This window comes from Triturus cristatus, chromosome 4_2 (genome assembly GCF_964204655.1).
Source record: "Triturus cristatus chromosome 4_2, aTriCri1.1, whole genome shotgun sequence".
Taxonomy (NCBI): domain Eukaryota; kingdom Metazoa; phylum Chordata; class Amphibia; order Caudata; family Salamandridae; genus Triturus; species Triturus cristatus.
Window position 1 is genome coordinate 239,119,655 of NC_140586.1, and position 14,596 is coordinate 239,134,250.

General features: G+C 40.6%; 1 long non-coding RNA gene across 1 annotated transcript; it reads left to right on the forward strand.

The window, feature by feature from the left end:
- The first annotated feature begins 66 nt into the window (after nt 1-66).
- On the forward strand, nt 67-2,235 carry LOC146833527 (uncharacterized). The gene is made up of 2 exons (XR_014960594.1): nt 67-1,227; nt 1,558-2,235. It is a non-coding gene; the product is annotated as an uncharacterized LOC146833527 (long non-coding RNA).
- Nucleotides 2,236-14,596: the final 12,361 nt, after the last annotated feature.

Sequence of the window (14,596 nt, forward strand, 5' to 3'; positions counted from 1 at the left end):
CCCCTCCCTGCGCCTGCAAACCGGTTCCACCGCATGCTTGGGGCCTGCTGGGGCAGGTAGGGCCCTGGGGCGCCCGGCAGCCAGGGTCCCAGCTGCGCAGCAGGCGAAGCCCTGGTGCCCGACAGAGGGGGAAGATGATCACAGACCTCTGAGAGGAGTTAAGGAACCCACCCTCTAGTCTCCGCAGACACCCAAAAGGGTGGAAGATACAGGCAGACCAAGGAAGAGGGGCAGGGATTCAGACCTCTAGGGTGCAGACATGTACAGTTCAACCGCTGTGGAGGTATTTACCGGCTCACAGACCAACACAGACATTCGGGGGAAGGAGTAACTCGTTGCTTCACGGAACAAAGGGATGCAATAACTCAATGTCTCACAGACCTGTAAGGGTACACAGTTGAGTTCCTTTTGAGGCGAGGGCAGAAACAGACCAACGTGTGAGCACAGTATGTCACTGCCTCACAGGCTTCTCTCTGTAGCTGCAGGACCTTACTGTTTCCCACCCCACAGATCCCCATAAGGAGGCAGGAATTCACGTACCCCCCAAGGATGCATGATTCCACTCCTTCAGAGTAAGCCAAAGAGGTGTAGCAACACACTGTCCCACAGACCAGCAGAGTGGAGAGGTACACTGCCCCACTGGCCAAGAAAGGAAGAAGTGCTCAATACATCACAGGGTTCTAGAAGGGTGCACGAATCCTGTCTCCAGGCTTCTAAAAGTGTGTATAGGTAATCGCCACTACACAGACCTCTACACGGGTGGTGCGCGTCCCTGCTACACAGATCTCCAAAGGGGAACAAATACTCCGATACTCCTGCAGTGAAGGAAGGTACTCACTGCCTTATGGTTTGTGCAGTGTCCGAGAGCCAATGCAGAGAAGTACCGCTACTCATTGTTTATACAGCTGCAGAGAGGAGCATCAGCAGGTGCTCACCTTCTGGCAGACAATGCAATGTTGCTCACTGGGCCATAGAGCTTCAGGGAGCAGCAGGTACTCACTGCTTGCGAATCCTGCAGAGAAGGGCAGGTTCTAACTGTTGCATACTCCTGCATAGAAGCGTAGCTACTCACTGCTTTACATTATTGCAGGGAAGGCAAGTACTGACTGACTTACAGGCCCTGCTGGGAAGGAGAGGTATTCACTCTTTCACGGTCCCTGCACCAAGAAGAAGGCACTTGCTAGAGCAGAGTTTTCAGTTTGAAAATAACTGGGTTTTGAAGCTCTGGTATGTCTATTTGTTATATTAATTTACTAATTATTAATTATTAATTATTTGTCTTGTGTAAGTGTTTATACTTACTAATCAACTCGTTTGTTTTAACAAGAGAGAATTACACGTGGGGATGCATAAATGTGCTATTTAACAATAATGTGCATGTTTTCATGTTTAAACGTTGCTGAGTGCTGTTTATTTTTAAGCACGAAACGCTTTTCGAATTAATGCTTTTCTATGTTGCAAGAGCTAGATAATTGCATACACATAAAGGTATTAGTGGGGTTAACACTGTTCAATCACTATGCTGTGGTAACGTTGTTTTTGTCTCTTTTAATTAAGATGGTCTATTGTGGCCTATTGTGGCCTAAATAAAGATGGCCGATACGAAAGGCCTGGCCTCGAGTAGAATTCGTGACGAGAGAGAGCCTTGCTGAATATGGTCCTGAAGTCAGCTGACCACAGTCCTTGCTTTGCTTGATTGAAAATTTCCGTGAGGACAGCAGCAGTTTTGGGCGATCTCCAAGTGAAATGAAGCGTCCTTGGCAGCTTTGGAAAACAAAGGAGCTTTAAAGAAAGACTCTGAACTATGATCTCATTGCCGAGGAGACGTGGAATTACACAATACAAATGTATTTTTTGGTTCCTGTTCCGTTATGTTTATTTTGTGATTTTTCCTGAGCGGAGATTTTTAAATGTAGCGATGCTACATCCTTTCCTTCTCGCTTTGCTCAGAGGTTTGACGGAAGAAGTTATTACAAATTATGTTTTTCTTTGTTCGACTTGCTATAAGAATTGTTAGCCTAGTGAGGGCTTTGCCACTTGCCATTTGCCTTTTGCCGCGTTCCGAATCTGCGTTGGTGAGGATCGTTGCTGAGAGGACTTCGTCTTGAGAGACTTTACCGAGAGACTTGTCCTGACCCGTTCTGACATTTAGCTAGAATAGGTAACTATGAGAAAAATGATTTATTCTGATTGATTTTCTTTGACTAATTTTAGATAAAGCAATATAACTTTGAATATGGTGTTTGTTCTTATTTCTTGTCAATTATTGAGTATCCTATTTGATTATTATTGTATAGATTGTTTAGATTATGTTTAAGGGCAGTCTCAATAACCAGATCTTATCGACCCCGATATAGATGCAGGGTGTCTAGGAGTTTTTCTTTCCACAGGTTATTGCTGGTAGAGTATTTGAGCGTATGTTAGTGAAATGGGCCCTAGTGTATGAAGAATCTATGTGCGTGTAACTGTGTGATTACTCTATCTGTGGAAGTAGGGATATTATATGCACCCTGATCTCTATCAATTTCCTGGTAGCAGAGTTGTGATGGTTATTGATGATTGTCTTGATCTGATTAGATTACATATTGATTATTGATTATTGATGTTGGTATATGTACTAATACTATATGTTGAAGTTGTCATGTTGAGTTATATGTAGTGCTTCTGGAATTTGGAAGCTGGTAGCAGTTCCGTAGTAGGGCAGAGGGAAGTATATGCTGCTCTCGGGAAAGACGGGATTGTTGGTCCTGTATGTATGCAGGAAAATTCACATTGTCTGGGTTCGGAATCAGTGACATTATTGTATGTTACTATTAGAATATATTTCTGGTATATAAGGAGTGTGTATGATAGTGAAGGTTATCTGTGAAACTCTGGTCTTAAGTCCCAGGGATCCGTAAGGTTTGCCGTTAAAGCTTATCGCGGGAGGAGTAATAGGTATTCTCTGAGCTTGTTTGAGGAACTGGGCAAGGTAAACTGCTTGGTTAATGTGTGTTATAATTCTGTAGTGGAGCAGATTGTTTGCTGTTCTCGGGAAGCAGGATTCTGTGTGTATGTACTATATTTTCTTGCATGAATGTGCGTGAATGCATATACATTTAGTTGATTGTAAGACTCTTTGGATAAGTCCTAGAGGAAACAGTTAATGAATGTATGTTAGAAGGGCAGAGTAGAGGGAAGTGCTACTGTGTCAACGAGAGGTTCTTGTGAAATAGATTTCTTTTACTATTCTGTGGTTAGCGAAGCAGACAATGGAGATGTTTATATGTTGTAACTAATAGATTTTGTAGAAATTTTGACACGAAGTCTACTGAAAAGATTTTGTAAAGGAGGGGTAGACGAGTGACAGGAGACAGGAGACAAGCGACTGCAGCGACTGCTGACGTCAGGAAGACCGCGCTCTGATTGGATAATAGATCAGAATAGTGTTCGCGCTGGGATTGGTGCGTTGGTGTGAGCCGCGCAAGGATTGGAAGAGCTATTCTAGTGACGTAGACGCTCCAGGATTGGTGCGTTAGTGTGAGTCGCGCTATTATTGGTTGAAAATCTGTATTGTATATTTATAATACGGAAAAGAGTAGAGAGCTTTGGTAAAAACTAAAATGTATTACCAAGAAGAGAAAAAGAAGAAAACATTCTTTGGAAAAATTAAAAAGTGGTTTAACAAGGATAAAGATGTTAAGACGAGAGAGGGTGAATTGTTACCTCCACCGAAAACACCTGCATCCTACATGGCTGCAAGATATGGGTATCATACCTGTATATGGTTGGAGAATTGGATTAGGTATACTAAAGAAGATGGTGTTCTAGCATTTCCAGAACATGGTTCATTTAATTTGGCCGTGTTGAGAAATTTACGGGAAAAGATGTTATGTCTTGACCCGAGACCAAGACCTACACAGTTTGAGGCTTTAGTGGAATGGGAAGAGGAAGTACATGAGCGAGAAAAACAGAGATCTGGAGGACAGTACAGGTACATGTTTGGGAGGAGACATGATCGTGAGACTCATCATGATCGAATGAAAAGGTGGCGAGATGCTAGTATGTCAGAGGGATTATATCCAATGAGAACAGTTGAAGAAGGAGCAGAGAGGGTTCCTGAGGCAGAAATGAGAAGATATGGAGTTAATGAATATGAAGATGAAGTCTTGAATGACATGATTTACAAAAGACCACCTCCATATAGACCAGAACCAGAAGAGAGTACACCAGTTGTTTCTCCAATAAGAGATACAGTTTGTATCATTGAGACAGAAAATGTGACACCTGAATCAAGAAATGGTAATTCTTTCAGGGAGAAAGTAAATCGAAGTGGTGACGAAAATGCAAGAGAATTAGCTAAAACTACAACAGAGCTAACTGCAAAGATTAGGGAGTTAACGAAAAATCTAGAAGCTGTTATGGTGTCTGTAACAATAGGTCCGGTTATGCCTGTGTTTGACAAGCAGAGAATAGGTGAAAATGGTTTGGTGATTCCATATGTTGGGAATAATTTGATAAGTTCAGTTGGTCCTTCAGGAGATTCAGGAAAAAGGACAGAAAGTAATGACCTGAGACAGTCCAGACATGACACATGTAGTGAAATATTAGATGCTAGTGAAGCTAGTTGTTCAGGGATGCCAATTTTAGAACCGCAAAAGAGAGTGGTTCCAGTGAGGAAAACTACTGCAATAACAGCTGAAGATTTGAATGATTGGATGAAAGTTCTTCAGAAAAAGGATAAAGATTCGCAAACAATTGATGTGGCTAGGTTACGGGTAGAATTAGAAGAGCTTGTTACAGGGACAGTTCCAACAGAAATTCTTAAAAGTCATCATGATGGTGAACTAATGTTCATGTGCAAAAATATTACCTGGAGAGCGAGAAATACACATGACAGGTTAAGAGCAATAGCGAATGAGCAGGGAGTTGACATTGATAAGGTTAAAGCTTTGCAAAAAACCTACAGGATGGATTTTTCAGAAAAGGACATTGAAAATTTGAATGCGACTGGTAGAACAGGACAGATTAAAGAAATGGTTGCAATATTGCGAAGATGGGGAGATGTAGAAAAATGGAAGGATAGGTGGTATAAGAAAAGAGAGGAATCTGAAGATAGAACAACTTATTCAGCTTTTCCAGTGAGAGAAAAAGAGAAATCAGTGGATAATTATCCTATGAGAGAAATACCTGGAGGAGGATATGTACATGTTCCATGGACCAGACAGGATATTTTATCATTTACGAATGATTTTCCTCGATTGAGAGAAAAGCCCGTCGAGTGGTATAGGCAGGTAGATAGGTTTGTGAAATTGTCAAAAGTGCTGTGGATTGACCTGAATAGTCTGTTTGATATAATTGTTCCAGCAGATTTGTGGACTGAGTGTAAAATAGTTGTGAGTTGGCCTACTGAGGAATATCCAAGAGATCCAAGAACAGGAGCACCAGATCCAGAGGTAATGAGAAAGTATGATCAGGTGATGGTATACCTGAAGAGTAAAGTACCTGCAAAAGAGACAGATTGGGTAAAAATAGACAGAACACAACAGGAAGCAAAAGAATCAGTTCATGCTTTTTACGAGAGGCTGATACTGGCGTTTAAACAATTCAGTGGAGATGAACACCTGGGTGACAAAGATTTGAGTCATTTTGTATACAGATTTGTATATGGCCTAAGACCTGAAATTGGTGAGAGAATTCGTGAACATACAGTGGATTGGCAGAGTAAGAAAATAGATGAAATTCTGAGACATGCTAAATATTTCAGTGATGAAATTGAAGCAAAACAAAGAAAGCTGAAAGAGAAAGCAATGTGGGCACAAGTGAAAGTTGCAGAAAGACAGGAAGCACAGTTGATGGAACAGGCGAATAATCCAGGAAATAATGCAGGGAATAGACCTAGATATGCAGGAAAAGGAAAGGGGAATCTTGAGGAAGCGAAATAAAAGTTTCCTTGTCACAACTGTGGCCAATTGGGACATTGGAGGAATGATTGTACGAATCCACCATTAGTGAATAATGAGGGTAAAACCTTGAATCAACAGGTGCAGAACGAGGGGAATAATCAACAGCAGCAACAGCAGAAAGTTGTGAGACAGCAGAGTCAAGAGCCAAAACCGCCCTTGCCGCAGAATAGAGGAGCACAAAAGTATAATCAGGATTCGGGATTCTACAATGATGAGCAGGTAAACAAACCAAGGCGTTCTAATCAGGTACAACAGTACTTGTTAAAGAATGAAGGGAGTGAGTCTGAGGGTGATTATTGACGGTGCCGAAGAGAGGAGGAAGAGTGCATATTTGGTGCAACTCTAGAAATAGACCAGGCAGGACCATTTGTGGATGGGAAAATAAATAAAGAAGGTGTTACTTTTTTAGTAGACACAGGTGCGACAAGATCAACTGTCAGGTCAACAGATATTAGAAATCTTCCTCTCTCGGATGAAGCAATCCAAGTAGTTGGTGTAGCCAACACACAAATCAGAACACGTCTTACGGAACCAGTAAGAGTACAGATAGGGAAATTTTCAGACATGCATAGATTTATTGTCTGTGACACGAGTCCAGTGAATCTGTTAGGTAGGGATCTGTTATGCAAGATGAATTGCACAATTTTCTGTACACCGGATGGAATAGCTTTTGAAACACCAGATGAGGATGTTTTGTACCGAGTGACTCTAGAAAACAGGGAAAGTGAGTTAATTGGTGCATTTGCTTTGTTTGATCCAGAGGATTTGCCTCGAGAGCTGAGGGACACAGTGAAAAGGACAGTTTGGGATTTTACTGGAGAGGATGTGGGATTGATGAATAATGTAGATCCAGTGAAAATTGCAGTGAAAGAGGGAATTACATATCCTAACATTCCTCAGTACAAAATGACACCAGAAATAATTGAGGGAATAACTCCTATAATTGAGAAAATGATTCAGCAGGGAGTCCTGAGAGAACTACTGAGTAGTCCGTGTAATTCACCGATAATGGGGCTAAAGAAGCCTAATGGGAAATTTAGGATCGTACAGGATCTGAGGAAAGTTAATCAAATTGTGGTGGCATGTTGTCCTATTGTGCCAAATCCATCAGTGATCCTGTATCAGATTCCACATGATGCTGAGTGGTATACAGTGATTGATTTGTGTCATGCGTTCTTTTCAATTCCATTGCATCATGACAGCCAGCCGATTTTTGCATTTAGGTTTGGCCAGCGTATTTTAGCATGGTGTCGAATCCCACAAGGGTATACAGAGAGTCCTTCGATATTTAATCAGTTGTTGAAAAAATCGTTGGAGAGTTTGATCATGCCTGAAAGTTCAGTACTAGTGCAATATATTGATGACCTACTTGTGGCATCAAAGACACGAGAAGCTTGTGAAGTAGATACCATAGCTTTACTGAATCATCTGGCAGATGGAGGGTTAAAGGTATCTCCAGCCAAATTGCAATTTTGCAAGAAAGAGGTGCATTATCTTGGGCATAATATTGAAAAAGGTCTGAGAAAAGTGACTGATGACAGAATCAGAATCATCAGGGAAATGAAAGCTCCAAAGACCCAGAGAGAAGTGAGGATGTTTCTGGGGATGGTGGGTTATTGTCGTCATTGGATAATTAATTTTTCGCTGATAGCAAAGCCACTGATTAAACTGACAAAAAGTGAGATGACAGACCCATTGGAACTAGATGGGGAACAAATGGCAGCATTTGAAGAGCTTAAAAATAAAATGTGTGAGGCTCCAGCTTTGGGTATGCCTGATTACGAAAAAGAGTTTGAATTGTACTGCAGTGAGAGAAATGGATGTGCACTTTCAGTGTTAATTCAGAAGCATGGATTACTGAGAAGGCCTATTGCGTACTTCTCATCGACACTTGACCCTGTAGCTGTGGGTTTACCAGGTTGTCTAAAATCTGTGGCTGCAACATGCAGGAGTCTGGAACAGAGTGAGGGAATCATAATGGGATATCCTGTAAGGGTATTCGTACCTCACAATGTGGCAATTCTTTTGACAAGAAGCAGAACTCAGTACATGTCACATAGTCGGTTGACTAAATATGAGAAAGTGATTCTAGGAGCATCAAATGTGACTCTTGAGAGATGTGTAAATGTGAATCCAGCGACACTTTTGCCGGATATTGAAAATGTGGGTGTGAAAACAGAAGATGATCATGATTGTTTGGATGTGCTTGAGTACTGTACAAAACCGAGACCAGACATAAGGGATCTTCCCTTACATGAGAGTGATCATGTGTTGTTTGTGGATGGTTCATGCCTGAGAAATGATGATGGTGTGCTATGTGCAGCATATGCGGTGTGCAAAGTTTCAGAGGTTATGGAAGCATCACCATTGAAAGGAGTGAAATCTGCACAGGTTGCTGAATTAGTGGCATTGACAAGAGCTTGTGAAATTCGGAAAGATTTGAGGACGACTGAGATGACTGATAGTCAGTATGGATTTGGAGTGGTGCATGATTTTGGCCAGCTTTGGCTACAAAGAGGTTTCTTGACATCGAGTGGAACTCCAATAAAGAATGCTGAAGCAATAGGGAAATTACTTGAGGCGATACAGCTGCCTAAAGAGTTAGCAGTTGTAAAGTGTGCTGCCCATGGACAAGGGGATGATTTTATCACGGTTGGAAACCGGTACGCAAATGACATTGCTCAATACTGTGCAAAATCGAATCAGTCAATTAATAGGGAAAGAGAGGGGGAAATGTCTTTTTGCTCTGTGATGTTTACTAATGCCTTAGAGACATGGGATGAAGTGAAGCAGTTGCAGGATGAGGCAGGAGAGGAAGAGAAAAAAGATTGGATTAAGGCAGGATGTGCCCCAAGAGAAAAAGACCATGTTTGGGTCTATAGGGATGGCAGACCAGTAATGCCCAACTCCATTTTGTCGTCAATGGCAAGGATGTATCATGGCCAGGGACATTTGGGGAGGGATGCGATGATAAGGTCGTTCAAACAGACCTGGTACAATGCAAAGTTCAGGACAATTGCAGAGAGCATCTGTCAAAGGTGTTTGATTTGTCAGCAATTTAACACTGGGAAAAAGACAGTGGTGAGTCTGGGAACAATAGGCAGAGAAGGAGGTCCTTTTACAAGAATGCAGATTGATTTCATTGAAATGCCCCAAGTGAACAGACTGAGATATGTACTAGTTGTAGTCTGTTTGTTTTCAAGATGGGTTGAGGCCTATCCGACTAGGAGAAATGATGGAGTGACAGTGGCAAAATTACTGTTAAGGGAGTTGATTCCTAGGTACGGGTTTCCAGTGACGATTGAGTCTGATAGAGGTGGACACTTCTATAATGAACTCATGAGTTTGATTTGTGAAGCATTAAGCATACAGCAGAAGCTACATTGTGCATACAGACCAGAGGCTTCTGGTGTGGTTGAGCAGATAAACGGCACAATCAAGAATAGGATTGGAAAAATGTGCTTAGCCACTGGCATGAAATGGCCGGACGTCTTGCCTCTAGTGCTAATGACTATTAGATCTACTCCAGATAGAACTACTGGTTTAAGTCCGCACGAGATAATCATGGGACGTGCAATGCGCCATGCATTTGTACCTGTCAATAAGTTGATGACAATAACTGATGACATGATTTTGGATTACTGTAAAGGCCTGGCTGACGCAGTTCATTCTGTGTTTCACCAGGTTGGAGAAGAAGCTACCACACTTGAGAAGAAGCAAGCTCATGATCTGAGTCCAGGAGACTGGGTGAGGATTAAGGTGCACAGAAGAAGAAATTGCTTAGTTCCAAGGTGGGGAAGACCAAGACAAGTCATTCTAACAACGACAACTGCAGTAAAGTGTGCTGGTGTGAAAAACTGGGTGCATGCGAGTCATACTCTGAGAGTTCCAAACCCAAAAGAGGGAACTGGTAAAGAGTATTTTGAAGAATCAGATTCCAGTGATGATGAAGACCCAGAACCAGTGAGAAAAGAAACAGAAAAAACTCCAAGAGAACCATTGGGAGTCTCAGAAAGCAGATGAGATTCTGTAAGAGAGCCGGAAGTTTCAAAAAGCAGTGAGGAAAAAAGAAAAGAAAAGAGCAATTCCACAGAGATTACTCCTGAATCAGAAGAGGAGGAGACTGAAGAACCACTTGAGATTATACTTGAAGAAGCAGGGTCGGAAGAAGATAGAGAGGGACAGATTGCGGAAGACCCCCGAGGAGGTGTAGGGAACTCTTCTAATAAGCTAGGTGAAGGGACAAGTAGACAGCAAGAAGATTGCGTGTCGGAGACCCGAGGAGGGACAAGAGTAAGGAAGTCTCAAATAGTGGTGAAAGAAACTGTGGAGGAAAAGAAAACTGCTAGAAAACGAAAACAGAAGGCACTTGAAACAGAATTGGATGAGAATGAGAATGAACAAACAGAGGGTCGAGTTCTGAGAAAGAGAACTTGGATTGGAGAAAGAAACAATAAAGAAATTAGGCCGAAGAAGGTGATAAAAGGAGATCGTTGGCCTAACAACAGAGTAAAGAGATTGAGATACAGAGTAATAAGAACGAATACATCAAATGCTGAACAAGTGAATGAAGTATCGAGTCAAAATGAAGTGAAAAGAAAGGAGCAAGAAGAATCAGGAGAACCTGAAGAAATAAAAAGAATAAGAAGACCCAACCAAAAGTACAGATCACCGGAATGGTCTTATGTGGCACTGTCTGAAGAAGGAGAAGAAGAAACAGTGACTCGAGATAATCCGGAGGGGATCTTGAGAAAAGTGGTTGAGGAAAAAGAAGGAATCTTAAAAGTTATTCTGACTGACATTGGAGAAGAGTCAGATGCACAAGATGTTGTTGATGATCTGATACAATTTGATGTTGCTGAAGAAGAAGGAGTGAAAACTGATGAATATCCAAATTGAGTGAACTGAAAAATCACTTGGAGGAAAAGTGAAAAGAGAAAGTCTGAAATTCAGTTGTCTGAAGTAATCCAAAGCATAACAGTAGTGGAGTAGTAGAGGCTAAGTCAAAAGACAAGGTCAAAGTAATAAAATGGCTAACATAGAGGATAATCAAAGTAGATGTGCCTTTTTTAAAAGACGGTGTAGAATGTGCTGCTGCTGTACTGGATTATTAATGCTACTATGGGGAGTTTTAGTTTTATTAGTTACTTTTAAAGTTACATTTGAGATGCATACAGAAAATATGACAGATATAAAGAAGAATTCACAAAAAGTAATTTTGAATAGAATAAGTAATACTTACATACACAAAGATAGGTCAATTAATAATTTTTCTAGTAATGTTTTTTCGAAGTTGTTGTACGAATATGTGAAAACAATGGAAGTAAGGGATTGCTACGTTTGTATGCAATTACCTGCATCCGTTTCAGAGGGTGTTACTTATCATCATTTGCCAGCTACATATGGTATTTCATGTAGTATATTAAGTAGTGTTTTTTATTTGTTAGGGAAAGTAGATTATAAGATGTCTAACAGAGATAGTATTTTTGGGCATTTGCCAATGAACAAAGAGCTGAATCCAGCTAAAGAAGCTAACACTTTTGGTGAAATTTTTATTGAAGAAAAAGGATTAACATTAGATTACATTTTTAAGAATAATTTAACTTGCAGTCTGAAAGAAGAGGAGAAAGCTTTCCTGGATATGGTAGAGGAAAGGAGATTTAACATGCATGAGAAAGCAGGGAAATATGAAGTGAGTGAAACAATTTGGGACATTGAGATGGGAAAAGAATTGAGAAATGGGGCTAGTCCAACTTTAGCTCTAGATGTACCACAAAAGGGTAAATTATGCATTACAAGAAGGAAATCCCAATATGATACATATTTTGTTGGGACTAGTGAGTGCCATGATACATACTTCATTGCAACAGGTTGGGGTTTCAGAGGTGGAGAAGATACAGTTTTCCCAGGAGTGTATTATGTTTGTGGGAACAAGGCTTATTACAAGTTGCCTGACCATTGGTATGGCACGTGTTATGTGGGTTTGGTCTTTCCAAAGATCTTTCATATAGATAAAATAACAGATGTAGAACATATTAATTTACTAATGCGTTTCAAGAGAGAAACTTGGACTGAAATTGTGGGTGATATTTTTGGGGTTTTAATTCCAGCAGTGGGAATTTCTTTAAATGCTTATGGAATTCGGAAACTGTCAACAGTGGTGGATCGCTTATCGACAAATACCGCTGGGGGGTTTCTTTTAGTGAATACGGAATTAAGTGCCGTACGTGCCATGTCAATGCAAAATCGACTTGCCCTTGATATTTTATTGGCCAAGGAGGGTGGAGTTTGCGGAATGCTGAAAGTTCAACATTGTTGCACTTACATTCCAGATGAAAGCAAAGACCTGAAGGTCTATATCAAAAATATTACTAATTTGCATGAAGAATTAGTACCACTTGAAGCTGAGAGTTTATGGACTAAAATAGCTAATAAAGTGATAGCTGTTAAAGATTTTATTGCAAAGATAGGTAGTACTATTATAGGTAGAATATTGTTTCCTTTAACTTGCATAATTATTGCTTTATTGATACTGAGATTAGTGTGTGTGTGTTGTAAAAACAGGGGAGGGAAGAAGAAACTGAATAAAGAGAAGAAAAACAAAAGGTTGAAAAGAGAACCACAAGAAATTGAATTAGAAGAATTGAGGGAGAGTGTTTATTTGGAAACAAAGAAGGATGATGAAAGAGTGACTGGTGTGTAGTGTTGTGTAATGAGAAAAAGACATTTCCGATTTCTCCTAAAATGGGACTAAATTTTCACTAATTTTTTTTTTTTTGGGTTTATTTGGTGATAAAATCACCAAAGGGGGGATTGCTAGAGCAGAGTTTTCAGTTTGAAAATAACTGGGTTTTGAAGCTCTGGTATGTCTATTTGTTATATTAATTTACTAATTATTAATTATTAATTATTTGTCTTGTGTAAGTGTTTATACTTACTAATCAACTCGTTTGTTTTAACAAGAGAGAATTACACGTGGGGATGCATAAATGTGCTATTTAACAATAATGTGCATGTTTTCATGTTTAAACGTTGCTGAGTGCTGTTTATTTTTAAGCACGAAACGCTTTTCGAATTAATATGTTGCAAGAGCTAGATAATTGCATACACATAAAGGTATTAGTGGGGTTAACACTGTTCAATCACTATGCTGTGGTAACGTTGTTTTTGTCTCTTTTACTTAAGATGGTCTATTGTGGCCTACTGTGGCCTAAATAAAGATGGCCGATACGAAAGGCCTGGCCTCGAGTAGAATTCGTGACGAGAGAGAGCCTTGCTGAATATGGTCCTGAAGTCAGCTGACCACAGTCCTTGCTTTGCTTGATTGAAAATTTCCGTGAGGACAGCAGCAGTTTTGGGCGATCTCCAAGTGAAATGAAGCGTCCTTGGCAGCTTTGGAAAACAAAGGAGCTTTAAAGAAAGACTCTGAACTATGATCTCATTGCCGAGGAGACGTGGAATTACACGATACAAATGTATTTTTTGGTTCCTGTTCCGTTATGTTTATTTTGTGATTTTTCCTGAGCGGAGATTTTTAAATGTAGCGATGCTACATCCTTTCCTTCTCGCTTTGCTCAGAGGTTTGACGGAAGAAGTTATTACAAATTATGTTTTTCTTTGTTCGACTTGCTATAAGATTTGTTAGCCTAGTGAGGGCTTTGCCACTTGCCATTTGCCTTTTGCCGCGTTCCGAATCTGCGTTGGTGAGGATCGTTGCTGAGAGGACTTCGTCTTGAGAGACTTTACCGAGAGACTTGTCCTGACCCGTTCTGACATTTAGCTAGAATAGGTAACTATGAGAAAAATGATTTATTCTGATTGATTTTCTTTGACTAATTTTAGATAAAGCAATATAACTTTGAATATGGTGTTGGTTCTTATTTCTTGTCAATTATTGAGTATCCTATTTGATTATTATTGTATAGATTGTTTAGATTATGTTTAAGGGCAGTCTCAATAACCAGATCTTATCGACCCCGATATAGATGCAGGGTGTCTAGGAGTTTTTCTTTCCACAGGTTATTGCTGGTAGAGTATTTGAGCGTATGTTAGTGAAATGGGCCCTAGTGTATGAAGAATGTATGTGCGTGTAACTGTGTGATTACTCTATCTGTGGAAGTAGGGATATTATATGCACCCTGATCTCTATCACACTCACTGGCCCACATTCTTGCAGAGAACTGCATGCTTTGAATACCTCTCAGTCCATTGCATGGCAGTCCAGGTACACCCTGTCTCAAGTGTAGAAAGTCTCTCTCACATCCTGTCAGAGAAGGGTGGCACTTACTGAGAGTCCCTGCGAAAGATTGTAGTCATTCCCTGCCAGGAAGTCTCCAAACAGAAGGGTTGATAGTCTTAAATCAGCAAAGTCGGGCCAACACTCACTACCCGACAGTCCTTGAAGAGAGATGCAGATCCTCACTACCTCGGTGTCACTGCAGAGAGTAGCCGGTAATTGCAGTCTCATAGTCCTGCTCAGAAGTGCAAATATAGCCAATACCCAGTTCACTTGGACGTATGGGTCGCTCTTGTTTTTTTGTTTTTTAAATAGAGAAGTGCAAACACTCACTGTTTTAGGTCCTTAAAATATTTTTGAGAATTGCAGGTGTTCTCAGTCTCACAGTCCACACAGAAAAGGGCATGTAGTGACT